At 40.3% G+C, this 27,643-nt stretch overlaps 1 protein-coding gene across 1 annotated transcript in view; it reads right to left on the reverse strand.

Moving 5' to 3' along the window:
- The window catches only part of LOC140209840 (myelin transcription factor 1-like protein), a 354,336-nt gene extending 334,032 nt beyond the window's left edge, over nt 1-20,304 (reverse strand). The window contains exon 1 of the mRNA XM_072278399.1: nt 20,259-20,304. The gene's annotated coding sequence lies outside the window, so the exon portion shown is untranslated. The remainder of the gene's footprint in view (nt 1-20,258) is intronic.
- Between the last annotated feature and the right edge of the window lie 7,339 nt (nt 20,305-27,643).

A 27,643-nucleotide genomic window follows, 5' to 3' on the forward strand; every position in this document is an offset into this window, starting at 1 on the left:
AAATGATAGGAGAAGACAGGAGGGGGAGGGATGAAGCCAAGAGCTGGGAAGTTGATTGACAAGCAGATTTTCTCGTGTTTGACAATGACCCTTCATTGCTTTCCTCTATCACAGGTATATCCTTCCTTATGGCTCCAGTGACTGGAACTTGATTCTGACCAATCTGGACTTTCTACGTGGAGTTTGCATATTCTCATGAGACTGCATGGGTTTTCCTCTCACATTCTAAACAGATACAGTTTGGAAGATTAATTTGCCATTCTAAATCACAAACCTGAGAAAATCTGCAGATGCGGGAAATCCAAAGCAATACACACAACATGCTAGTGAAGGGTCTTGGTCCAAAATATTGACTGTTTACTCCCTTCAATAGATGCTGCTTGGCCTGCTGAGTTCCTCCTGCATTTTGTGTGCGTTCCTATCACTCTAAATTACCCTTGGTGTAGGTACATGTTGCAAAATCAGGAGGCATGCGAGATAAATGGATTGCAGGGAATGATATAGATAGGATTGCTCTAAGAATCAGCATAGGCTGAAGGCCTTCTTCAAAGCTATAAGAGCAATATAAGGTAGGAAGACCAGACTTGCACACAATATTCCAAGTGCTGTGTCACTAGGGCCTTGTGTAATTAGAGCATGTCATCTCTACTCATGACTTCTGAAATGTTTTCAGTCCATGCATGCTAACTTTGAGTGATTTGTGTAAAGTTATATCAGGATTTCTTTGAACATCAAAACCTTCCAAATAATCAAAAGTCTGAAAATCTGTCACATTTTAAAGGCATAGCAAGATAGGACCAAGTACTACTAAATGGGTTCAATATAGATAGGTACTTGATGGTTGAGGTAGATATTGAGGTCTAAGTGGTCTACTTACGTACTGTACGGACTTATTTGCATTTTCTCTACCAAAGTGAATGATCAAACATTTTCCAAGATCATATTATATTTGTTGTATTCTTAGCCATTCACTCAACCTGTTCACCATTTACTCAACCTATCTCCATTAAACTTCTTTGCAAGATCCTCCAACTTACATTGCCACCTGGTTTTTAATTTTTTATTTATTTATACACATCAATTTCTACCATCAGTAAACCTGGTGGTCCTACACTTGGTCCACTACTTTCAGCCTCCTGGTCTGAAATTGACTTAGTCATTCTGACCTTATTATTCATTAAGCAATTCTCAGTCCACACTTCCCCATCATTGAGCATGTCTACAAGGAGCTCTGCTACAAGAAAGCATCATTCATCATTAAGGACCCCAACATCCAGGCCAAGCTTTCTTGTTACTGCTGCATTGAGAAGGAAGTACAGGGGCCTCAGGTCCCACAATATCAGGTTCAGGAAGTTCTTAGTTATAACAGTTAACAGTTAATACCCACCAACCTGCATGGATAACTTAACTCATCTCAAATCTGAACTGATTCTACAATCTATAGGCTCACTTTGAAGAAGTCTACAACTCATGTCCTCAAGATTTATTTGTTTGTTTGTTTATTTACTTATTTATTTTCTTTCATTTCCTCAATTTCACTTCTTTTTCACATTGATTATTTGTCAGTCCTTGCTTTGTGTGTAGGATTTCATTGATTCTATTGTATTTCTCTGTTCTGCTGTGAATGCCTTCAAGAAAATTAATCTCAAGATAGTATATGTCTGTACTCTGATAATAAATTTACTTTGAACTTTGATCTTTGAAATAACCCCAAACCATGTCCTTTGATCTTGATCAATAATCTCTTGAATGTCACCTTATCAATTCTAAGAAGTCCAGACACACATTTCAAGTGAGCTCCCCCTTATTTATTCAAACATGCTTTGCCTTTCTAAATTTGACACTGCTTCTGTCATATCTTATTATTATGTTTAAAGTGCCCTGTTACCACTTCCTCAATAGTAAATTCCAGCATTTTCCCTACCAGGCTATTTGTCTTCTCTGTGTCCTTTATTAAACAATTGGAATATATTTGATTCATTCTATTCTATGTGGTGTTCTATTAAATGTTGGAAGATATCACCCAACACATACTGTACACTCTCTGCTTTGCCACACCTTTGAGAGAATTTCAGTCCTATACAATACAGTATATTTCTTTATTCCCCATTTTCTCGAATACTTTTTCATAGGAGTCCTCATTCATTCCAAACCTCAGTTTTCCACTTTTTGGGGGAAATTTTCTGCATCTTCACCCATTTCTTCATTTGCTCATTTAGTTTTCTCTCCTTCAGCCAGCCTTGACTCTCTTGTTAGATTTCTTCAAGTCTTTAAGATCCAGTTGATCATTTTACAATTTGTAAACCAAATTTTGTCAGAGATTGACAGCTTTTGTAGCACATTTCATATGCCAAGTCACTTCCAGTCAGCAGGCTGACTATCCAACCCTTGACTCACCTCTATAACTTAAAAATAAAGGAGCAAGAGATGATTCCAGACCTAACCAGTTCCCCTCTATCACCACTCTCCTCCATCTAGCGGAATTAGTCCTTACCCTTAATAATTTCTCCTTTGGCTCCTTCCACTCACTCCAAACTAAAGGTGTAGCCATGGGCACCCGTATGGGTCCCAGCTATGCCTGCCTTTTCGTTGGCTTTGTGGAACAATCCATGTTCCAAGCCTATACTGGTATCTGTCCCCCACTTTTCCTTCGCTACACCGATGACTGCATTGGTGCTGCTTCCTGCATGCATACTGAGCTCATTGATTTCATTAACTTTGCCTCCAACTTTCACCCTGCCCTCAAATCTACCTGGTCCATTTCCGACACCTCCCTCCCCTTTCTTGATCTTTCTGTCTCTATCCCTGGGGACAGCTTACCTACTGATGTCTACTATAAACCTACGGACTCTCACAGCGACCTGGACTATTCCTCTTCCCACCCTATCTCTTGCAAAAATGCCATCCCCTTCTCGCAATTCCTCCGTCTCCGCTGCATCTGCTCTCAGGATGAGGCTTTTCATTCCAGGATGTCTTCCTTTTTTTTTAAAGAAAAGGGCCTTCCTCCACCATCAATTCTGCTCTCAAACGCATCTCTCCCATTTCACGCACATCTGCTCTCATCCCATCCTCCTGCCACCCCACTAGGAATAGGGTTCCCCTGGTCCTCACCTAACACCCCACCAGCCTCCGGGTCCAACATATTATTCTCCGTAACTTCCACCACCTCCAATGGGATCCCACCACCAAGCACATCTTTCCATACCCCACCATTCTGCTTTCCGCAGGGATTGCTCCCTACGTGACTCCCTTGTCCATTCACCCCCCCCCCATCCCTCCCCACCGATCTCCCTCCTGGCACTTATCCGTGTAAGCAGAACAAGTGCTACACATGCCCTTACACTTCCTCCCTCACCACCATTCAGGGCCCCAGACAGTCCTTCCAGGTGAGGTGACACTTCACCTGTGAGTCAGCTGGTGTGATATACTGCGTCCGGTGCTCCCGATGCGGCCTTCTATATATTGGTGAGACCTGACGCAGACTGGGAGACCATTTCCCTGAACACCTATGCTCTGTCCACCAGAGAAAGCAGGATCTCCCAATGGCCACACATTTTAATTCCATGTCCCATTCCCATTCTGATATGCCTATCCATGGCTTCCTCTACTGTCAAGATGAAGCCACACTCAGGTTGGAGGAACAACACCTCATATTCCATCTGGGTAGCCTCCAATCTGATGGCATGAACGTTGACTTCTCTAACTTCCATTAATGCCCCACCACCCCCTCGTACCCCATCCATTATTTATTTATTGTTTTATTTATTTATTTATCCCCCCCTTCTTTCTTTCTCTTTTTTCTCCCTCTGTCCCTCTCACTATATCTTCCTCTGATGCTCCCCTCCCCCTTTCTTCCCCCTAGGCCTCCCTTCCCATGATCCTCTCCCTTCTCCAGCCTTGCCAATCAACTTTCCAGCTCTTAGCTCCATCCCTCACCCTCCTGTCTTCTCCTATCATTTTGGATCTCCCCCTCCCCCTCCCACTTTCAAATCTCTTACTATCTCTTCTTTCAGTTAGTCCTGACGAAGGGTCTCGGCCCAAAACGTCGACTGTACCTCTTCCTATAGATGCTGCCTGGCCTGCTGCGTTCCACCAGCATTTTGTGTATGTTGAGCAGAAGATGAGTATTGTTCAAGGTTCAGAAATCGGTCCACTTTTCCATTTTTATACATTAAATGGTAGTATAGAGTTAGCACAATGCTTTACAATACAGGCAACTCAGGTTCATTTCTCACCACTGCCTGTAAGGTGTTTATATGTTCTCCCCGTGACTGCATGCATTTCCTCCAGGTGCTCCAGTTTCCTCCCACAGTTCAAAGACATATCAGTTGGTAGGTTAATTGGTCATTGTAAATTGTCCCGTAATTAGGTCAGGATTAAATCGAGGGATTGTTGGGCATCACTTCTCAAAGTACCAGAAGGACCTATTTTGTACTTTATCTTAATATTTTTTAAAATCCAACTTACAAACAACCCATGTAGTATTAGGAGGCCCCTGGACCCCATATATCAATACGATCTCAAAAACATTTATCAGTACTATCTATGGTTCATCATATGCTCATCCAAATTATGTGTTGGTGATGAAAAGCTTACTTGAGATGCTGTAATTACTTCCACTAAAACAGAGAAATCAAGTAATAAATTAAATGAATATATATAAAATTATTGCTTGTTTGACATGTTAAACTGAGGAAGATTATTCCTTCTGGTGGGGAAGTCAGTAATGAATGACTGAATTTACAAGATTGAAAATAAGAGAAATTAACTAACCAGTTGAAATGATTTCCCCGGGTGATTATATTGCATCAGTTTCTAACAGAGTGGACAATTACATACAGGTCAGGAAGATGCAGGGTCATATGGAGAGATCAAGGAGATATGCTTAATTTTTGGATTGCTCATGGTTGGGGTGAGTGATGGACAATCTTGGCTCATCCTGTGTAATAAACCTCTTACAAGTCTTTGAACCTGGGAGGTCATATCTGAAGAATTCCCTCTATTTTGCATGATAACTTTTTTGTCAACATAGGACTTCATTGAATTCTGCTGTATTTCTCAACCAATGACATGAATTGATCTCCTCCAAGCTTCACCTTCCTAAAAATGCAGCCCTGTCCAGCTCCATTGAATTCTTCTCATTTCTATTCTCTGAATGATAAGAGAATTTTTAGCTAAATTCCCTCAAAATCCTTCCTGCACCAGCCGTTAAACAGTGGATACAGGTTAAGCAGACTGCTTTTTTTCTTATGTCCAAATGCAGTGTCTGCTAAAGTTTTACTGGCAGAGCAGGTACAGAAGAACTTCATGTGTCAAGTTAAGCAATGTCAATTAACATATCAAAGTCTTAAAAACTTTAAAAATATTTACTAAACTACTTCTTCAGTGGAAATAGTCCCAGTCCCGTAAGTATGTTCTTAATGACATTTTTTAAAACGTTTTAAATATTTTCTTAAGTACATATATTGTCCCCAAGAGAAAATCATAAAAACTGCGGATGCAGAGAGTCTAACATAGAAACAGAAAATGCTGAAAATATTCAAGTCATTCTGCATCTGTAGAAAGAGAAATAGTCAACGTTTCAGGTCATACTTCCTTATTGGAAGTGGGAAAGAGATGAAAGGAGGCAAAAAATGGGGAAAGGAGATTACATTTGCCCCTCCACCCCACTTTTCTCCATTTTTCTTGTATCTTTTCCTCTTTTTCCTCTCTTTGTCTGCTTCATCTGTCACTGTCTCTGAACTCTACCCCTTCTCTCCCATCCCTACCTGCCTGACATCTTACTCTTCTGTCTGCCAATCACTTTCAGCTCTTTTCTCACACTCCCCTTCTCCTCTTTGAATAGACCATCTCACTTCTCTTCTCTCAGTCATGATGTAGGGTTTCAACCCAAACTATTGACAATTCCTAACCTCCTACAGATGCTGTCCGATCTGCTAAGTTCTTTCAACAAATTGTCTGTAGCTCCAGATTCCAGCATCTTCAGTCTATTATCTCCAGGAGTCAAAAGAGACTTGTTCTGCTGCAGTACAGATGGGGGAAGGAGATAGGGCCACTGATAGGGTAAAACCAGGATAACCAAGGGAAAAAGTTGTAAAAAGGTTATCTGGTCAACTTTGTACCAAACAATGCTTGTCTTTTTATGGGTCACGTAGAACAATCTTTGTACAGCACAGAAACAGAAAGAGAGTCTAAACTGGCCATTAGGCTTATTCTCTCCCTCTCCCACTTCCCACTCCCTTTCCCCCTCTCTCTCACTGAATGTCAAAATACCTCTGAAATGTTACTGTTTCTACCTCCCCTATCTCCTATGGCAGCTCATTCCACTTATGGCATGAGAATTTTACTTTTACTTCTCAGAAACTCCTTCCTCTCACCTTATTCCAATGCCCATTAGCTTTATACACTCGCTGTCACGGGAATCAGTCATTGGTTATCTTTCCCATCTATGACCCTCATAATTTTATATATCTCCATCATGTCACCTTGAAGGCAAAGAGCAGATGTTCTCAGCTCTCATTTCTCAGCCTCCTCCTCTCCAGGGGAGTTCTGTCTGGCAGAACTGGTCCTCACTCGCAATAATATTTCCTTTGGCTCATGCCACTTCCTTTAAACCAACGGTGTACTTATGGGCACTTGTATGGCCTACACTGTCCTCGAGGACAGTGAGGAAATGGTCGGAGGAGGCTTATGAGGCGCTCCAGGGTTGTTTTGAGGTGACAGACTGGCAGGCACTCTGTGAGCCACATGGAGAGGATATTGATGGGCTCACAGAGTGCATCACTGATTACATCAACTTCTGTGTGGACTGCAATGTTCCGACAAGAGCTGTCCTTTGTTATTCAAATAACAAGCCATGAGTGACAAAGGACATTAAGGACATCCTGAACGCTAAAAAGAGGGCGTTTTCGAGTAAAGGAGCAGGGAGGTACAACTGCAGTTGTACAAGGCCTTGGTGAGATCACACCTGGAGTATTGTGAGCAGTTTTGGTCTCCTAATCTGAGGAAAGACATCCTTGCCATAAAGGGAGTAGAAAGAAGGTTCACCAGATTGATTCCTGGGATGGCAGGGCTTTCATATGATGAAAGACTGGATCGACTAGGCTTATACCCGCTGGAATTTAGAAGATTGAGGGGGGATCTTATTGAAGTGTATAAAATCCTTAAGGGGTTGGACAGGCTAGATGCAGGAAGATTGTTCCCGATGTTGGGGGAGTCCAGAACGAGACGTCACAGTTTGAGGATAAAGGGGAAGCCTTTTAGGACTGAGATTAGGAAAAACTTCTTCACGCAGAGAGTGGTGAATCTGTGGAATTCTCTGCCACAGGAAACAGTTGAGGCCAGTTCATTGGCTATATTTAAGAGGGAGCTAGATATGGCCCTTGTGGCTAAAGGGATCAGGGGGTATGGAGGAAGGCTGGTACAGGGTTCTGAATTGGATGATCAGCCATGATCATACTGAATGGCGGTGCAGGCTCGAAGGGCCGAATGGCCTACTCCTGCACCTATTTTCTATGTTTCTATGTTTAGAGATGGAAATAGGGAGGGACCTGAAAGCCAGGATCAGGGAGGCTAAAGACATGTATAGGAGGAAGCTTGAGTGGAAACTCTAGCAGAACAACATGAGAGAGGTCTGGAGTGGGATGAGGACCATCACTGGGTCCCGGCAAACTAGCAACAGAGGAGCTGAAGGCAGTGTGGACAGGGCCAACGAACTTAACCTGTTCTTTAACAGATCTGACTTTGTGGCCCCTGCCCATCCCCCACATGAGTCATCCATTGTTGACCCCCAACCAACACATATTCCACTCTCCCCTCCTACCCCTCCTCACAGTCCCCCACCCTGCTCTCATGACTATACCCCTTCCCCACACGAAACCACCATGGTGGGCTTCACAGCTGAACAGGCGAGAAGACAGCTGAAACGTCTCAACCCAAGCAAGGCTGCAGCCCAGATGGTGTCAGTACCAAGGTGCTCAAAGCCTGTGCCCCTCAGCTATGTAGAGTACTTCGCCATGTCTTCAACCTGAGCCTGAGTCTCCGGAGGGTTCCTGTACTGTGGAAGACGTCCTGCCTCGTCCCTGTGCCGAAGACGCCGCGCCCCAGCGGCCTAAATGACTACAGACTGGTGGCATTGACCTGCCACATCATGAAGACCCTGGACAGACTTGTTCTGGAACTACTCCGGCCTATGGTTAGGCCACACTTAGATCCCCCCCAGTTCGCCTACCAGCCCCGACTAGGAGTTGAGGATGCCATCGTCTACCTGCTGAACCGTGTCTACGCCCACCTGGACAAGCCAGCGAGCACTGTGAGGGTCATGTTTTTTGACTTCTCCAGTGCGTTCAACACCATCCGCCCTGCTCTGCTGGGGGAGAAGCTGACAGCGATGCAGGTGGATGCTTTCCTAGTGTCATGGATTCTTGATTAGCTGATTGGCAGACCACAGTACATGTGCTTGCAACACTGTGTGTCAGACAGAGTGATCAGCAGTCTTGTCTTCCTTTATCTTCACCATTTATACCTCGGACTTCAATTACTGCACAGTCTTGTCATCTTCAGAAGTTTTCTGATGACTCTGCCATAGTTGGATGCATGAGGCTGAGTACAGGGCTACAGTGGGAAACATTGTCACATGGTGTGAGCAGAATTATCTGCAGCTTAACGTGAAAAAGACTAAGGAGCTGGTGGTAGACCTGTGGAGAGCTAAAGCACCGGTGACCCCTGTTTCCATCCAGAGGGTCAAAGTGGACATGGTGGAGGATTACAAATACCTGGGGATACGAATTGACAATAATCTGGACTGGTCAAAGAACACTAAGGCTGTCTACAAGAAGGGTCAGAGCCATCTCTGAGGAGACTGAGGTCCTTTAACATCTGTTGGACAATGCTGAGGATGTTCTATGAGTCTGTGGTGGCCAGTGCTATCATATTTGCTGTTGTGTGCTGGGGCAGCAGGCTGAGGGTAGCAGACACCAACAGAATCAACAAACTCATTCGTAAGGCCAGTGATGTTGTGGGGATGGAACTGGACTCTCTGACGGTGGTGTCTGAAAAGAGGATGCTGTCCAAGTTGCATGCCATCTTGGTCAATATTTCCCATCCACTACATAATGGACTGGTTGGGCACAGGAGTACATTCAGCCAGAGACTCATTACACCAAGATGCAACACTGAGCGTCATAGGAAGTCATTCCTGCCTGTGGCCATCAAACTTTACAACTCCTCCCTTGGAGGGTCAGACACCTTGAGCCAATAGGCTGGTCCTGGACTTATTTCCTGGCATTATTTACATATTACTATTTAATTATTTATGGTTTTATTACTATTTAATTATTTATGGTGCAACTGTAACAAGAGCCAATTTCCCTCGGGATCAATAAAGTATGACTGTGACTATGGGTCGCAGCAATGCCTGCCTTTTTGTTGGCTACGTGGAACAGTCCATGTTCTGAGCTTACACTGGTATTGCTCCTCAACTCTTCCTACACTACATTGACAATTGCATTAGTGCTGCTTCCTGCACCCATGCTGAGCTAGTAGACTTCATCACCCCTGCCTCCAACTTCCACCCTGCCCTCAAAGTTACTTGGTCCACTTCTGATACCTCCCTCCCCTTTCTCGATCTTCTTGTCTCTGTCTCTGGAGACAGTCTAACTACTGTTATATATTATAAACCCACTGATAATTACAGCTGCCTGGACTATACCTTTTCACAGCCTGACACTTGCAAAGATGACACTCCCTTTCCCTCAGTCCTCTGTCTCCACCGCATCTGCTCTCAGGATGATGCTTTTCATTCCAGAACTAACGAGATGTACTTCTTCAAAGAAAGAGGCTTTCCTTCCTCCTCCATCAAAACTGTCCTCACACATCTCTTCCATTTCATGCATGTCTGCCCTCACCCCATCCTCTTGCCACCATAACCAGGGATATTGTTCCTCTTGTCCTCACCTACCACCCAAGTAGACTCCCCGTCTAGCACATAATTCTCCATAACTTCTGCAGTCTCCAATAGGATCCCACCATGAAGTACATCTTTCCCTCCTTCCTACTTTCTGCTGTTGCAGGGATGGGTCCCTACGCGACTCCCTTCCCACTGATCTCCCTCCTGGTACATATCCATGTAAGTGGAACAGGTGCCACACCTGCCCGTACACCTGCTCCCTCACTACTCTTCAGGGCATCAAACTGTCCTACATGCGACAACACCTCATTGGTAAATCAGTTGGGGTCATCTCCACTATCCTGTGCTGCTGGTGTGGCCTCCTGTATATCGGTGAGACCCTTCACTGAGCACATATATTCCGTCCAGCAGAAAATGCGGGATTTCCTGGTCGTCACCCATTTTAATTCCACTTGCCATTCTGATTCCAACATGTCAGTCCATGGCCTCCTCTACTGGTGCAATTCAGGTTGGAGAAGCAACACCTTATGTCCCATGTGGGTAGCCTCCAACCTGATGGCATGAACATCAATTTCTCGAACTTCCGGTAATTGCACCCCCTCCCCCTTTTGCCATTCACCTTTCCTGTTTCCCTCTCTCACCTTATCTCCTTACCTGCCCATCACCTCCCTCTGGTGCTCCTCCCCTTCTCTTTCTTCTTCTGCTATCAGATTAGCCCTCCTCCAGCCCGTATCTCTTCCTCTAATCAACTTCTCAGCTCTTTACTTCATCTCTGCCTCCTCTCCCAGTTTCACCTATCACTTGCCACCTTGTATTTCTTCCTCCCCTCCCCCCCACCTTCTTCCTCATCTTTTTTTCTAGCCCTGGTGAAGGGCCTTGGCCCAAAATATTGACTCTTTACTCTTTATCATAGATGCTTCCTGGACTGCTGAGTTCCTCCAGAATTTTGAGTGTGTTGCTTGGATTTCCAGCATCTGCAGATTTTCTAGCGCTTGTGAAAAAAAAACAACAATCTATCCAATCTCCCCCAAAAATTCAGCTCTCCAATCCAGGCTACAACCTTATGAATCTTTTTGGCATCTTCTCTAGCTTCATCACGTTCCTTTTGTAGTTTGTTTCAATCATAATGAGCCTTGCATTCATCTCTTTTACCGGTACATTGATGACTGCATTGCTGCCACCTATGATACTCATGTAGAATTCGACAATTCCATTATTTTTTTTCTGTTTATTTCCACCCTGCCCTCACATAGTCAATCTCCAACTCTTCCATTCCTTTGCTGGATCTTAATGTTTTCAGCTAAGGAGACAGACTACCTACAGGCATTGATTACAAGATGGCTGACTCCTTCAGTTACCTTGACTATTCTACATACCACCCTGATTCTGTTCCATTCTTCCAGTCCCTTCAATGATAAGACATCTGTACAGGTGCCTCTAAAGTTTGTTCTTCTTCCTAAACACTGGTTTTTCCTCTAGCGCTGTTAACAAAGTCATTGACCACATATAACTCATTTTCCACTCTGCTGTGCTCGCATCCTCCCTCTGGGACAGAACAAATATGGAGTTGTCCTTATCTTCTAGCTCTATATCCCTGCTGTTCAATAGATCATTCCCTGCAATTTCTGCTACCTTCAAAGTGATTCCACCAGCAGGCACATTTTACCCTCTCCTTTTTGAGAAGAGATTAGCTTAATTCGTCACATGTACATTTAACCATGCAGTAAAACCAGCGAGGGTTGTGCTGTCACCACACTTCCAGGTCCAACATAGTATGCCCACAGCTCGTTAACAATAACCGTATGTCTTTGGAACGTGTGAGGAAACCGAAGCACCTAGAGAAAACACAAGTGGCCACGGGGAGAATGAACAAACTCATTACAGGCAGTGTCAGAATTGAAACCCGGGTGGTGATTGCAGACATTGTAAAGTGATACGCTAACCCCTGCTCTACTGTGCCACCCTGGTTCGCTCATTTGTTCTTACCTACTATCTTACTTTTCTTTACAAACACAGACAATCTAAACTTGCCCTTTCAATTTTCTTTCATTCTCACTGGCCAGGGACCCAAAGAGGATTTCCATGGTGTCTTAAAGGGGATCTCCATTCCCAAATGGAGAAACATAGACTTGATGATCACTTTCTATTACACCTACATTCCGTCCGCAGAGCAACCTTGTCCTTCCCATTGCCTACCACTTTATCTTTCTCTCCCACTCTCACTCAGACTTGTCAATTTGTGGCTTCCTCTACTGTAATATAGAGTCCCAATGCAAACTCAAGGAACAGCACTTCCTTCTATGACCATTCTGTTCTCTTTCAGTTGAATCTACTAAAGTACCATGGATCCTCGCTGATCAGCCTATTAAGAGGAACATTTTTGAAAGCTTTGGTAAAGTCCATGTATACAACACCATGGTGCTCTGCCCTCTTTAAGCACCTTCATCCCTGCCTCACGAAATTCAATCAATTTTCTAAGATATGACGTCCTCTGCACAAAGCCAAATCGCTACCCCAGATAAATCTATGTTTTTACAGATATAAGTTAGTTATTTTTCTTTCCTTTCCAATTCCAACAAAGGGACTTTGACTTGAAATGTTAACTCTTTTTCTCTTCCAACAGATGTGGAATGGCATGCTGAGTCTTTCCAGCATTATTTATTTATCGTCCCTAAGATGTTCGCAAACCTTGATGTCAAAAAAACCTCAGATGTTGAAATTCTGATACATAAACCTTGATTGTTTAAGTTTCCTTGGTCCATTAGACAAAAATCAAAAGAAACCAGCTGTACTTCCCTTTTATATTCTTTAATAATTGAGCCATGAAAACATCCACAATTAACTTTAAGACAAAATGTTTTTTCTTTGTTCGAGAGGATGCTCATGGTTAATTCAAAACAGATATTGTAGACTACACGCCCATTCCCAAAAGAATCATATTAATGCATGAATAATTTCTTCCTAATCCACAGTATATTTCAGTGCCCATTGGTTCATTGAGGTTGGGAACTTACAACAGATCTCATGATTCCCATTATTATCGTCATTTTATTCTGCACCTTAATTAGCATATCTAAATTGTCCACAGAAAATCCATGTTTTTATTTATTTCTTAATTAGAAAAATCTTCAATTGCAGCATATCTATTGCCAAGTTCTGATCTCTCACCCACCTTTGTATTCCTCTTTAACCCACATCTGTGTTGTACCTGTACCATTTATAGTTCACTCACGGAGAAAGTCTAGATGGTCCAATATATAGTTAATGTTTTTGTTGTTCTGGAGAATATTTTAAGAAATTTGCCTCCATTAATTTATGCAATCTCTCACACTTCTGATACCTTTCCCTGTTTAGTCTATATTGATTCAAAAGTTGTTCTGTTTTCAAATACTTTTGAGTGTGTTGCATGTTTGTAAATCTTTAAGCACTCCTATTGGTGGATCTCAAATCTATCCTGTGTACCTATCCTCTTCTCTAATAGCCTGCGTCACTGAAGTTTGGCACCTGATTGTACAACTTCATCAAACTTTCCAAAATTCTAGGATCTAAATATATATCAGCATTTCAAACCATAGCTCCAGACCTATGCTCTCTTTTTTTGTACATCATTTACAACTGGCTGTTAGCTAGATATTTGCGCTTCGATCCAGCAAATAGTTCCTGGATACTAAACTATCTCCCATTCTCTTTGCTATGTTACTAAATTCCAAATGGAAGACATCTACCTTCCTTCTTAGACATTCATTAGCCTTTGTGTAAGAGGCATCGTTGTTTTGCTTCAAGCAGGCAAAACCAATTGAATCAAAATTATAGATGAACGGCTTGGCATTAATCCCCTACGAGATATTTCTTAATAATTATTTGCTATTTTAATCTACACATAAGATGAATGCTGTCAATACAATAACATCAGTTTAGGCTAACCTCCACAAGGTCATTTAGACATTTCTACCCAAAGCCATTTAGCCTTTAACCCTAGAATTCTAGAATTCTAGAATTTGTGATCTAGCAGTATCTTGCTTCCAGATGCATCGCACACTCACCAATTACATACTTGAGAGAACACCTCCTCACTTATGCAGATACTATGACAGGAAAGAGGACTGGGTTCCTGAAACATAACCTGCAACATTTCATTAATAACAAAGCCAAGAACAACAATCTGGCCTGCCAGCATTTAGCTAATGTACTTTATCAGGATTAAACTTAAGTCACAATGTCCTGATAATTAGAACTTGAAGGTTCAGGCATAGGTTTCAAAAGTCCTTGTCATCATGTTGTGAATGCAATTCCTGACCAAAGAACAGAAAAAGAGTTTAAAACTCAAATGAGAAAAGACACACAGTGTGGAGTTGTGATTCCACATCTCTCGATACCAAGCTTGATCTTTTATGCAAGTTGATACCACTATAAAGCACTGTCCATGGTACTAGAAATAAAGTATCTTATCTAGTCCAAAAGTGTTAGTCTAGTAATGGAGGAAACCACACAGACACCTTACTTGTAAGCCATTGAATACTGCTGATTTTGTTGTCAATTTTCCTGTTGCCTCTGGCTCAGTGTGATAGTTCAGATCTTCCTGAGAGATCATTCTGATTTCTACAGATAGCTTCACCAGATGCAAGGTGTAAAATGCAAACAAGGATACATCATGAACAAATACACAAATAATAATTGCAGATGCTATTTCACTGTAAAATGAAATGTTTGCACACTTTAAGGAGATAAGTTTTTTTCTCTATTTTAAATTAAAAATTCAGTTACATTACTGAAATATTGGTTAGAAGTCTGATGGACCATAAACTTTCTTAATGAAGTAGAATTTGGGGAGTTTCTGACCACTGGGAGAAAAACAATACAAGAAAACTGATGCACGTGCACAGAAGAAGGATCTTTATGCAGTACTACAAAAGGTCAAATGAGATTTATCCCAATGGCATAACATGGCTGACATCAAATACATTATGCCGAAGTTGCATTTGTGGGATTTTCTGCACTAACAACTTGGCAGGAAAAATAATCAGAAAGAAATATACTCATCTCTTACTAAATGACATTACTGAATAGATTTAACAATCACCAAAGGTAAGCACATTAATGGCTTATCATTTAAATTACAATCTTTTACATCTAATCCTTCAGATAAAATCCTAATAAGTTCGCTATAAAATAAACTATGAAAAAGATAACTAAAAGATAAAACATAAAAAAATAAGCCCTCTTGCATTTTCTGCCAAATGGCATGCGTCCAAAAACAGTTCTTATATTTTGTTCTTTCTTATATTTTTTTCAAGGTTTCTTCCCCATTAACTAATTAATTTCAAGTAGTTAACACACACACAATGCTGGAGGAACTCAGCTGGCCAGGTAGCACCTACGGAAAAAGGTACAGTCGACATTTCAGGCCGAGACCCTGCAGTAGGACTGGAAAAAAAGAGATGAGGAGTAGATTTTAAAAAACCTAGTTCAACTAGATTTCAACTAGTTCATGATTTTGATAGTTGCAAACATTACTGAAACCTGATTACCTTTGCTAAAATTTAACAGGAATGTACACAAGTCTGAAGTCCTACTACCTAGTCAACATCAACAAAATTTTCAAATATTCTCAGCATTCCACAGCTGGGATATAATTACTTTTTTTGTGTGCCATACTTTGCCAGAACCTCGGCGACCACTTTATCCAAGTTGTTTTCTTGGAGGAAAGGTTCTGTGAGTGGTCCTCCTCGCCCTTCTCACAGTGCAGTTTTTTTTTAAACGAGGTGGAGTTGTGAGATCGACACTCAACCCGGCACGGACAGAAAGCGTGCCCGGGAGCAGTCTGACTAGATTCAAACTCAGGAACCTTCACTTCGGAGGTTCACTGTCACTGCGCCACCAGCCGGCTATAATTACTTTATTCATCCAATAATTGATCATTGAATGAGAAGTTATAGATCTACACAAACAACAATTTCCTCTTATTTGTTTTATAATAAACAATGATAATAGAGTGGCTTAACTACAAGCAAAATTCCTTTGCAACTCACATTATTGAAAATGACCAAAGTAGACCAACAAATAGGGATACAGAGAAAAATAAGGTAACTAATTTCAAAATGCATTTGATTTTAAAGATTAATCAGGAATTTACAGAATTTCAGCCAGTTTCTTATGGTCATGAAATGATCTACTGTATATTTATTAATTTAAGGACTTCTGCTGGATTGTCACTATACCTTCTTGATCCTCGCCAAACAGCCAATGAAGTTGATGCTGTCTACATGGACTTTAGTAAGGCACTAGATAAAGTCCCACATGGGAGGCTGTTCAAGAAGGTTCAGTTGCTCAACATTCAGGGTGAGGTAGTAAATTGGATTAGACATTGGCTTTGTGGAAGAAGCTAGAGTGCAGTAGTAGAAGGTTGCCTCTCTGACTGGAGGTCAGTGACTAGTAGTGTGCCACATGGATCGGTGCTGGGTCCTATGTTATTAGTCATCTATATCAATGATCTGGATGATATTGTGGTTAATTGGATCAGAAAATTGCAGATGTCACCATGATTGGGGATGTAGTGGACAGTGAGGAAGGCTATCTTGACTTAAAGTGGGATCAGAATCAGCTGGAAAAATAGGCTGAAAAATGGCAGATTGAATTTAATGCAGACAAGTGTGAGGTTTTGCACTTTGGTAGGGAATACAGGTCCATAATTTGTTGAAGGTGGCATTACAGGTAAATAGAATAATAAAGAAAGTTTTTGGCATATTGGCCTTCAAAAATCAAAATATTGAGTATAGGAGACAGGATGTTATGTTGAAATTGTATAAGATGTTGGTGAGACATAATTTGGAGTATTGTGTGCAGTTTTGGTCACCTACACCTGCAGGAAAGATGTGTATAAGGTTGAAAGAGTACTGAGAAAATCTACAAGGATGTTGCCAGGTCTGGAAGACCTTATACACATAAGGTCTTTATAAGGAAAGATTGAATAGGTTAAAACAGTATTCTTCAGAATGTAGAAGATTGAGAGGAGATTGGATAAAGGTATACAAAATAATAAGGGATATAGATGCAAGCAGGCTTTTTCTACTGATGTTTGGTGGGTCTACAACCAAAGATCATGGGTTAAGAGTGAAAGGTGAGAAGTTTAAGGGGAAGATGAGCGGAAACTTCTTCACTTAGAGGGTCATGAGAATGAGCTGACAGCACAAGTGGTGCAGGTGAGCTTAATTTCAATGTTTAAGAGAGAAGTTTAGATATGTACATGGATAGTAGGGGTTTTGAGAACTATAGTCCTGGTGCAGGCTGATGGGGTAGAAAGTTTAAAGTGGTTTGGCATGGAGGAGATGGGCTGAAGGGCCTGCTTTTGTGCTGTACTTCTCTATGACTCTAAGTTAAAGATGCAGTTCAGAACTCTCACAGGAATTCTAAGCAATTGTAACTTTCATATAATCTATTTTTCTCTAACTGCCCAACTGCCTTTCTGAGGTTAAAGCAAAAATACTGGGTATTTAATTATTCCCTTTCAAGTTGAGTGTTTTTGGTAATCTCTTATGCTGCACTTGATTTTGAAGACATAACATAAATTTTGACTGTAAAAGAGCATATCAACAACCCAAATTTTCAATTTTTAAATCATTTAAGATAAAAGGAAATAATAAAGGGGCTGCAGACCTCCTACTATACATATTTCCTTCATATTTCCTATTTCTCTTCTGACCCACTCAAGAATAGTTAAACAAATTTAAATTGGATATTTTGAAGTTGCTCAGACCGCCACTTGATAAACATTGTCCTACAAAGATTTCCACGGCTAAGCTTCCGCAGTGTGCCTGCTGTCCAGAAACCACAACATGTCATGGGCTATTGAGGCTCCCATTCACTTATGACAAGAATGAAATTGAAGTATTCTCTCCAAATCACATTGTGCGAGACATTAACGTGAATAGGTAGGTATACACTACCCAGGGACTTTGAACTTTTTTCATCTAGATTCTCACCAACAAACAAGGTGTCAGTGATATGGAAATGCTGTATATGAAAAACAGAGTGGGAGGAAAGAATTGCAAACTGTATGATGTCTGACTCATTCTTATGCACCACCTGGCAGTCTAAGGAAATACAACATTAGAAAAGGCTTGAAGCAGACAGGATAACTGCTTCAGTTACCATATACAATGATTCCCCAAGTACCAACATAGGAAGATTAGGAGTGGGCCATTCAGCACATTGATCCTGCTCCATCAATCAGGCCTGTGCAGAGTTTGCTGATCACATCAGGGCAACCGTCATGGAAGGTGTGTGTGATTAGAATCACCGAAAAATTAAGGCAGACTAGTATGGAAGTGCAGTGCAACAGGGGAGTGCTGCTGCACAGAATGAGAGTAGGGCTCATTAATCTAAAGCCAGTCAGGCATAGCTATTTCATTTGGATAGGCAACGAGGATAAGGCAAGGAAACTAAATGAAAGGGATCGAAAAAATAAGGGCAAATTAATCTTTAAAAGAGTAAACAAAGCCAAGGAGTGGTAGAACGACATTCTTCAACAATGGATTAGCACGCTAGCTGGCACATTGAGCTTTGTCTTCCCTTGTGATGTTTTATTTAGTGATGAAAAATGCAAGTGCTCCCTGCCAAATAAGTATTCATTGCCCAGTTGAAATCCATTTCCCCCATTTCATGTTACATCAGAATTTCAGTTGCACTTCTCCAAGAGAAAGTATGAATGTTATCAGGTTCTAAGGTTGTTACTTTCCCTGACTATGTTCAGTAAAGGGTAGTATACAGATCGAGTATATAGGGAAAATGAACAGCCAGTATTGGATATTGGTTTAAATTATATATTTCAATAACATTATTCTTCTGTATAATTCCAGAGGCAAATGCTTACCTAGAAAACCTTCAGATTGTTTAGGTGAGTATTAGTACGGGTGGAGAATTTGACCATATTTATCCAGAGTAAGGATTTGATCCTCACTGCCAATAACTGCGATGCCTATGTTTTTCACCAGCTGGTACCTGCATGCTTTTCCAGTAGACATGGCTGGATAGCAGTCAAGAGCAGAAAGCCTGTCAAGTTCTTCTTTCCCGAACGCTCAAAAGCTGGAGTGCTCTCACTGCAATTGTGAATCTTAGGCTTTTATTGACCACACAGCCATGCACCACATCGGGACAGAGCATTTACCATAATACCATCAAAAGAACGTTGATAACAATACAAATTAGAAGCATCGCATGAGTCTGGGGCAAGGCATTTGAAAAATAGAACAATATTCTGCCCTTTTTGGATATATCAGGCTTTAGCTGCACATCCTTGCTTTCCTTTGCAGCTTAATTCAAAAGAAGCAAACAACAGAACCAGAGAAGAGAGAAGATGCCAATGGAAAATATACTAAATTCACAGAAAAATTAAAACATTTTTGTTTGCACTGCATACTACACAATATTAAATCCAACCTGTGAGTAAAATAGTATGATGGATTACTGACATTTAAGATATGGTAAGTTAATTTATTTATGGCACGTATCTATATTTTCACTACCCTCTTTTCAATGGAATTTGGTAATGTTTTAATATTACAGCCATTATTTACACCGCAAGGATGTCTGTGTACTGCCCTGTTAAGCAGCATTGCTTGGGATTTTCCTGTCAACCAACAGAAACACTACATTGCCTTTTCATGCACAAGTGTTATTTCTGTTAACTATTTAGTTGCTGATTTAATGTACATATATAATTTTGCTGGAATTTATTTTCTAATCGTTTTTTTAAAAAATATCCTATTATAAGCTTCAATCAATTACACAAAAAGTGCATCAATGATTTTTTGAAGTATTTTAAAATTTTCATCAAATTATAATTGAAAATAATGAAAGAACCAACAACTGAAAAATTGCATCAAGAGATTATTTCCAAAAATTAGGTAGTATTTTGAATGTCTACAACATTTGAAAGCAGCTAGTCCATCATTGTACAGTTTCTGTTGATTAAAAAACAGAAAGCTAGATAGATAGGCATATGATTTATCCCCTTCCCACCTTGTTCTGACTTTACAATTTATCTAGCGTCATTTATTATCGGTACTGCATTATTCTGTAAAGGCTCATTCTACTTATGTGTGTGATTTTTTTTTAGCAAGTGGAACAGCACATGCATCACCTAATCGAACGGCAAATGGGGCTTTTTACCCATGAATCACCTAGTGGCAGTGAATGCAAAAATAATACAGATCCTTTATTGCCATGAAGACTCAATAGAAGAGTTTACAAATAATCTCACAGTAGTTAGCAATATTTTATAAAAAGAAAAATATTAGGGCAATGAAGAAAACTCCAAGTCTCCATAGAAGGCTTTCATTTGATGGTTCGGTACCTGAAGTTGTTCAGTGGCGTGATTTTTCTTTGGTCCACACTTTTCCCTTCTGAGCCAGTCACGGCAGCTGTGAGTCCACAAATACCGATTCACCAGTGTTCCTCTAGGTTCATTTTCTGTGGAAAATGTCAGATAACATCTAAACCAGGGAAATAATGTGTTTTAAGAAGAGAAATAAAAGTATACCTATTTACTTCTTTTGTTTACAACAAAGAGGGATGGCTGTAAGAGTAGTCTCATGTTATTTGTACCAAAAAATATATATGGCATTATTTTCATGTCAAGCTCCAAATTCAATGATACTAATTAAAATTGGTATATTGCAATAACAGACGAAGTGTTAATGGGGCAGCAGTCAAGTGTGTCAGGAAAATGAAGGGACCCTTGGGGGCCTGGCACGATGTTTATAATCAGCTAAAATCAGCATCCACTGGAGAGCTGTTCTACCATAAATCTCCTAATAGCTCAAAAGGCACCACAGAGAATTTCAAAGAAACAAATTTGCTGCTAAACATTATTTTAACCTCACTGATGTAGCGCACAGTATCTGGTACATCATATGAGATTTATTTTTAAATAAACAAAGCAAAACAATTGTATTTTAGGTTCCACAAATAAATATTCAAGTTTTGCACTTTCCACATTTCTACTTTTATCTTCACATCCAAGTTACATACCTATTTAGTCAATATTTCCTATAAAATCTCAGCATTATTCTTTTATTCAAAGTGCACATAAGACCACCCACCTGTCTACCATACAAATCGCAGAACAAGCAACTCCCAGGACTGGCTGCTAATGTCACAATATTTGCAAATTCTGGGGAAAGAATGTTTCCATTCTCCATTAGAATAGAACTGGCCTCATGTTTTTGCTCATTTGCTGTTTTTTTTCCTCTGGCTGCTGCAGCTGCTGAGAACCTTTTACTGCTTCCCCAGTCGCAGTGCAAGCTCTCTTCAGCACCTAGGCCAGCAGCTGCAGCCAAACTCTGGAAATGTATCTGTGATCTGACAGGCATTGTTTATTTTAGCAACAACTTCTTAAAACTGAGGCTTGGTAAAGTTAGGAGAAGGCTGGAGGATTGGAAACTGCTGGTGGATCTCCTTCTCCGAACCTTCATTACTGGCAGCTGATTTAATAGTTCAGATTTTTTATTTACTTATCCAAAATTTCAAGGATTTTTTAAGCTATTTCCTTTCACTCGAGATGCTTAATAAGCTACCTTAGGAAGCATGTTTGTTGTTATCAATTATAAGGATTAATATTTTTGCAAAAAATTAAAATGTTAATATTAGATTATTGTTTTCAAGTAAAAGTTTATAAAGAAAATTTTAGTATTTGTCTGCAATTTTGCCAGTCTGCTTAAACTGGCGTTTTTAAAATACACGTTTGATTAGCTTCACAGACAGATATTCTGCGAATTCCCTTTAGAAAAGTGGGAAGTATGCTTTGTGAAAATGTCATCTGCCGGTGCTGCAATTACTTACACTTCAGCAATCATGTTCACAATGCAGAATGGGTCGAATTCAGGTGAGTACCAGAACCAGCAATCACTCTCTGGAATGAGAACAAGGCCATTTTCTTTCATTTCCCATCAACACAACTATCAAGGCCTTAATTACAAGGCAAGTGTCAGTCCTGGCTGATGAAGGGCTTATTATTATATAGCTCAGCATCAAATCAGTTTTGTATTGATAAGTAGTATAAATGAGAACGCTAAGCTTGGGTCTCACAAAACAGGAAAAAAAAGCTCTCCCTAGAGGAGAAGATATGGAAAGTCTCAATCATATTAGTTCACTTTGACCTGACTTGACCAGAAAACATTTGCAACAGATATAAGGGAAGCACGTGCAAGATGTTTCAGCTGCAGAGGTAAAGTCATTATTTTTAATAAGTTCATTTTTTATCAATTACTTATAAAGTCACTGGCCTTTTGTAAACTTGCCTAAACTACTTTAAGCAATTAAAAGCCCCTATTTTAACAACTTTCTGCAGGAGCACCATTGAGAGTGTCCTGTCTGTCTGCATCATTGTGTGGTACGGAAGCTGCAAGGCATCAGACCACACAAGACCCTACAGAGTATAGTTAAAACTGCCAAGAGGACACTGGGGTCTCCCTCCCCCTTATTTGTGACATTTACCTGGAGCACGAAGGGCTCAATGCCTTGTAGAGGATCTCCACCACCTACCCCACAATCTCTTTGACCCACTACCATCAGGAGGAAGGTACAGAAGCATCAGGACTAGAAATGCCAGACTGTGTAACAGCTTCTTCCCTCAGGCTGTGAGACTAATGAATACCCTGCCACCACCAAGGTCTCGTCTTTAGGTCAGCGTGCTGTTTACTATATACTCTACAGTTTACTGTTTACCTGTGCTGCATGCCTTTTCAATTATATCTTATTAACTTATTTATGGTAATATTTTGCTTTATGTGCAGGGTGTGTTATATGTTTTGTTGGCGCAATGTCGTCAGGAGGAAATTTGCTTCATTTGGTTGTATATGTGCAGTCAGGTGACAATAAACTTGAACTTGAACTGAAAAAGAGGAAGACCTTTTTTCTGTTTTATTCAGTGCTTAGGAAACAAAGAAGGCTTTTAATTTTTTTATGTTTAAATGGACCCACAGCAACACAAATGTTACTCAGAACAACTACTTTCCAATGCACTTTTGAACACAATCTACAAGCTGTACCAATTTTACCACTCAGAAAGGAAAAGGAATCTTTCCTTAGAATGTATGAGACACCTCTTTCTCCCTTATTAGGGAGAGAGAGAACCTGCGATATGTTGAATTCCGGGTGAACCGCGAAGTCTTTGGGGTAACTGCAAATCTGTGTCTTTGCTATTGCTCTGCTCACACTTGAGTGCTCGATGGTGGTGCCAATGTTTTTTTTTGCTGGTGGGGGGAGGGAGGATTGTTGCTCACTGCCACTTACGTGTGGGAGGGGGGAGCTGGGGGGGGACTTTGGGGTTCTAACTTTTAACTGTCGTTCATTTTTTGGGGTACTCCTCTGTTTTTGTGGATGGTTCCAAAGAAAAAGCATTTCAGGATGTATATTGTATACATTTCTCTGACATTAAATTGTACCTTTGAACCTTTGTTTCCTTCATATTGTTCAATATATTGTATTTAACTATCCTTTGTATTACATTAAATATTCCAGACATCAGATGTGTTCTTTTTACCACATATTATTGAACCTATTGAATGAGAAAGGCCTCGATAGAATGGATGTGGAGAGGATTTTTCCTGTGGTGAGAGAGACTAAGACCAGAGGGTACAGCCTCAGAATAGAGGGGCGACCTTTTGGAGATGAGGTGGAATTTCTTTAGTTAGAGAGTGAAAAATCTGTGGAATTCTTTGCCACAGGCATCTGTGGAAGCCAAAGTTTTCTGTATATTTAAGGCAGAGGTTGATAGATTCTTGATTGCTCAGGGCATGAAGGGAAATAGGGGAAAGCAGGAGACCAGGAGAGGAAAAATGAATCAGCTATGATGAATGGGCAGAGCAGACTCGATAGGCCAAATGGCATAATTCTGCACCAATGTCTTATGGTCTTATGATATTTTATTGCAAACATCAGAGAGATGAGCTGTGCCCACTTTTTCCTGCTGTTTCTTCAATGTGGAATGAAAGAATGGCATTCAATCTATTGAGTACATTTCTACCACAAAACTGCATAGAACATCACCCTTTACAACAGCTACCAAGACAACACCATTAGCTTTGCATAATGAGTCATGTTCCCCATATAGGGTGACATGGTATCACCGTGGTTAGCATAACACTTTACAGTACCAGTGACCTGGGTTCATTTCCTGCCATTGACTGTAAGGAGTTTGGTTATGTTCTCTCTGTGACCACTTGGGTTTCCTCCATGTGCTACGGTTTCCTCCCAGATTACAAAGATATACTGGTTGGGAGCTAAATTATGATAAATCCTATTCTTTTCAGATATTGTTCTAATTTTTTCAATGAATTTCATTTTCCTCTATTCTATTCTCTTCAGTTTCCCTGACTGAAGATTTTGTTTCAAATCAAGTAATGCATGCTGCACAGTTACTCTTTTTTTTCATCAGGAAATCACTATTGCACTCCATGTTGAAGGCTGCTGACCAGGATGTCTTTCAAAACAGCAATCTCCTCAAAACATCCTCTTAAACCCTAATCCAACTACATTACTAATACTGAGAATGTGGACAGCTTTACCTCCTTCACTCCTGACTTGCTGCTAACATTATCTTAAAACCAAAACCAGCATCAACGTAGCAATATTCTTGATTCAGTGGATTCTCCTTCCAGTTCATTTTAACTTTTGATCTATCCTGATAGGATAGGAAAAGAATACAACACACTTCACAAACTCTGGATATCCCAAAGCACTTTAACATCAATGATATATTTCTAAAATGCAGTCAGTCATGCATCTCAGGGATTGCAAAAGCCATGCAGGGCAAAGCTAGATCCTTGAGACAAAAATGAGATACATGAACCACAAATCTGCAGTGATACTGATTACTTATAAATATTTACCAGGATACTAGGGCTTTTTTTTTGCTTTTTCTTGACTTTTGGCACAGTCGATTAATGTCAAGTTGGCAAATATTAAAGATCACAATAGAATAATTCTCTACAATCTCAAGAACAGCAAGAGAATGGCCATGCAAATTGTAAGGATGTATGGGAGCAGGGTTTGGAGTTGGTAGAGGTATTTAACTGAGGATGAGTAGGGCCTGCGAAGATGAGAGATGAAGCGCAGAGAACAGGAATAGTTAACCTGCTCCGATTTTTTTCCTTTCCTTTCAATGAACAGATATATTATAGAACAATAGAAATATCCATCTACTGGCTGGTAAAGGTTATTAAAATAACAATGATGCTACATAAGTCAAAATGGGCTTATCAGTGCATTCTGATGATTGGCATCCAAATAAGTACAGGAAAGTTTCTGAAAAAATATGGCGACTCTAAAAATTAGCTAATGTGTTATACTTTGTTTGCTTATAACCATCAGTGCATACCTATAAATGTGAGCCACTTAACAATAGAAATAAGGATAAATTAAAAAGTTTTATAACCAAACATGGATTTTCTTTTCAGTATACTGCATGAGTTAAGAAATTCTAAATTAAAATTGTGGAGCATTTGGAGAACATGAGAAACTGAACTCTAATTAGTGTGGAATTTTTGACAGACATTGCTTGGCTAAAGGTGTGGGTTGTATGAATTATTATTAAGCATAATACAAACAGCAATTTAAGAAATGCGTATATAAGATCTTGGCATTGTAAAGAAAGATATTCTGGCCAAAGAAGAACAATAAAGATGAAAAGAGATAACTAGAAAACAGGATGCACAGGATCGAGTTAAAATGTTTACATGGACAAAAAGAAAAGCCTAACATTTACAGCTGAGGTGGTGGGGCTGAGGGAGGAAGAACTGCCTGTTTGTGGGCAGGAGGAAGTGATGGAAGCCCTATTAAAGCCGAATCCTGCTGAATATAAAGGAAAATCCTCAGTTTCAATTTTTTCTTTTCCATTCCCATCCATCAACCAGTGAGATTGACAGGGCGATTATCTATCAGACAATAGGCCAATAGATGATAAATGCATCCAACAACTGGTGGGAGCTATCCCTGGCAGTTGGCAAAGATTGTTTATTTGGCAAAACATGCAACTGGCAGAGACATCAAACTGCCAGTTGGGAGGAAGAAGGGCAGGTAGACATAGCTATTTTAAAACTCAGGAACAAGTCACGAACTTACAAGAGTATTGTTCTCTCTGGACCAAAAGCAGAACTGTAAAATACAATCACCCACTCAGTCAGATGCACCACCTCAAACACTACCTGAACTCTGGGAAACCTGTGCAGTAGGCAAAATATTACAAACTATGACTCAGCTACATATTAGGCAATGACTCCAGAACTGGGTATCTAACTACCCAAGAGCCACCGCATGTGCGACCAGTTATTATGAAGTTTTGCTAACAATAGCAAAATTCACACTCAATTCTCTCCCGTTCTTATGTGTGATGGCAGATGGGAGGGGTGAAGGATAAGCAAAAGGAGCAGTTAAACTCCCTTCTCACATTGCTTTATACCAAGCTGTATTGGGCCCACTCTTCTTTACCAAGTACATCAATGAGCTGGACATTTGAGAGAAAGACCATTGTTACAGAATGATGACACCAATATGGGAGGATGACAAATTGCTGAAGGGAGTTCTTGAAAGAATACCAAAATAAGCTTGCTGTAGATCAGTGACAAAAGCATAAGTAGTACTTCTCAAAACTATGAAATTGATGAGAAAAGACAATTTAAATAGCTGAATATTTAATGAAGTAGAAGAGCCTCATTAAACAACTACACAATCCATTCCAAATGACAACAAAAACAGAATCCATAGTTTTAAATATATAAAAGCTGTGTTTGGATGTATTGTATGTGCGTAACGAGGTAATATTAGACCTATACAAAATGTTAGTTAAATGGTACTGGGTGGGGATTGCGTGATGGGGTAAGAGAAATGTCCATTTTTTAGGGAATTACATTTCAGGAAGAAGAGAAAAATCACTGAATCACACAACACAGAAAGGACTCATCATGCATGTGCCATCTCTTTCATAGGTCTATGCAATTAGTCCCACCTCCCTGCTCCTTCCCTATAGCTACACGAATAAAAGCAATGGAATTGTAGGTTCATTAGGTGTTGCCAGGGAGTTGCACAGAGGGTGGTTCAGATTTGGACTTATATTCTGCAAATCACTGCTGAAACAGACCACATCATTATTTTTAGGAGAATTAGATAACTGTTCTGAAATAAAAGAAATAATAAACGTTACAGAGGCAGGGAAAATCAAGAGAGTGGGATTTAGAGTAGGTGGCTCATGTGCAGGATAATCCCGGTTATACTGTCAATGCTATAACATCCAATGATTATGCAATTTTATCTTTGCCTAAGTTCAAAATTACTAGATATTCTGTTGCCAAAATACTATGTTGATTATTAATTCCTTTTTGTTGCACAGAATCTACTGTCTCCTGAAGAGTTCAGAAAGTTGTAATGTACCCATAAGAAATCACGTTCACCTCCTCTACATCTCATTATCACCAGGGCTTCAAAGTGCACAAGCATGCTTAATTCATTAATTGTCACAGGCTGCCTACGATGTTACAGGCTCTTTCTACTGGGCAACAATGAATATCCATGCAAAACATGACCATAACTACACCTCCTCCTCCCTCCTGTGAAAAGAATCATCAAAGTCTAACAGCTATCCAATATCTTATCTTTTGAGATAATAATCTGACCATCTGTTTCTCGAAGTATTACAAAGCTATTCCGTATGCATATCTGTCAGCAAGTTAAAATGTAAGATTC

The sequence above is a fragment of the Mobula birostris genome, chromosome 2, assembly GCF_030028105.1.
Source record: "Mobula birostris isolate sMobBir1 chromosome 2, sMobBir1.hap1, whole genome shotgun sequence".
Lineage (NCBI taxonomy): Eukaryota > Metazoa > Chordata > Chondrichthyes > Myliobatiformes > Myliobatidae > Mobula > Mobula birostris.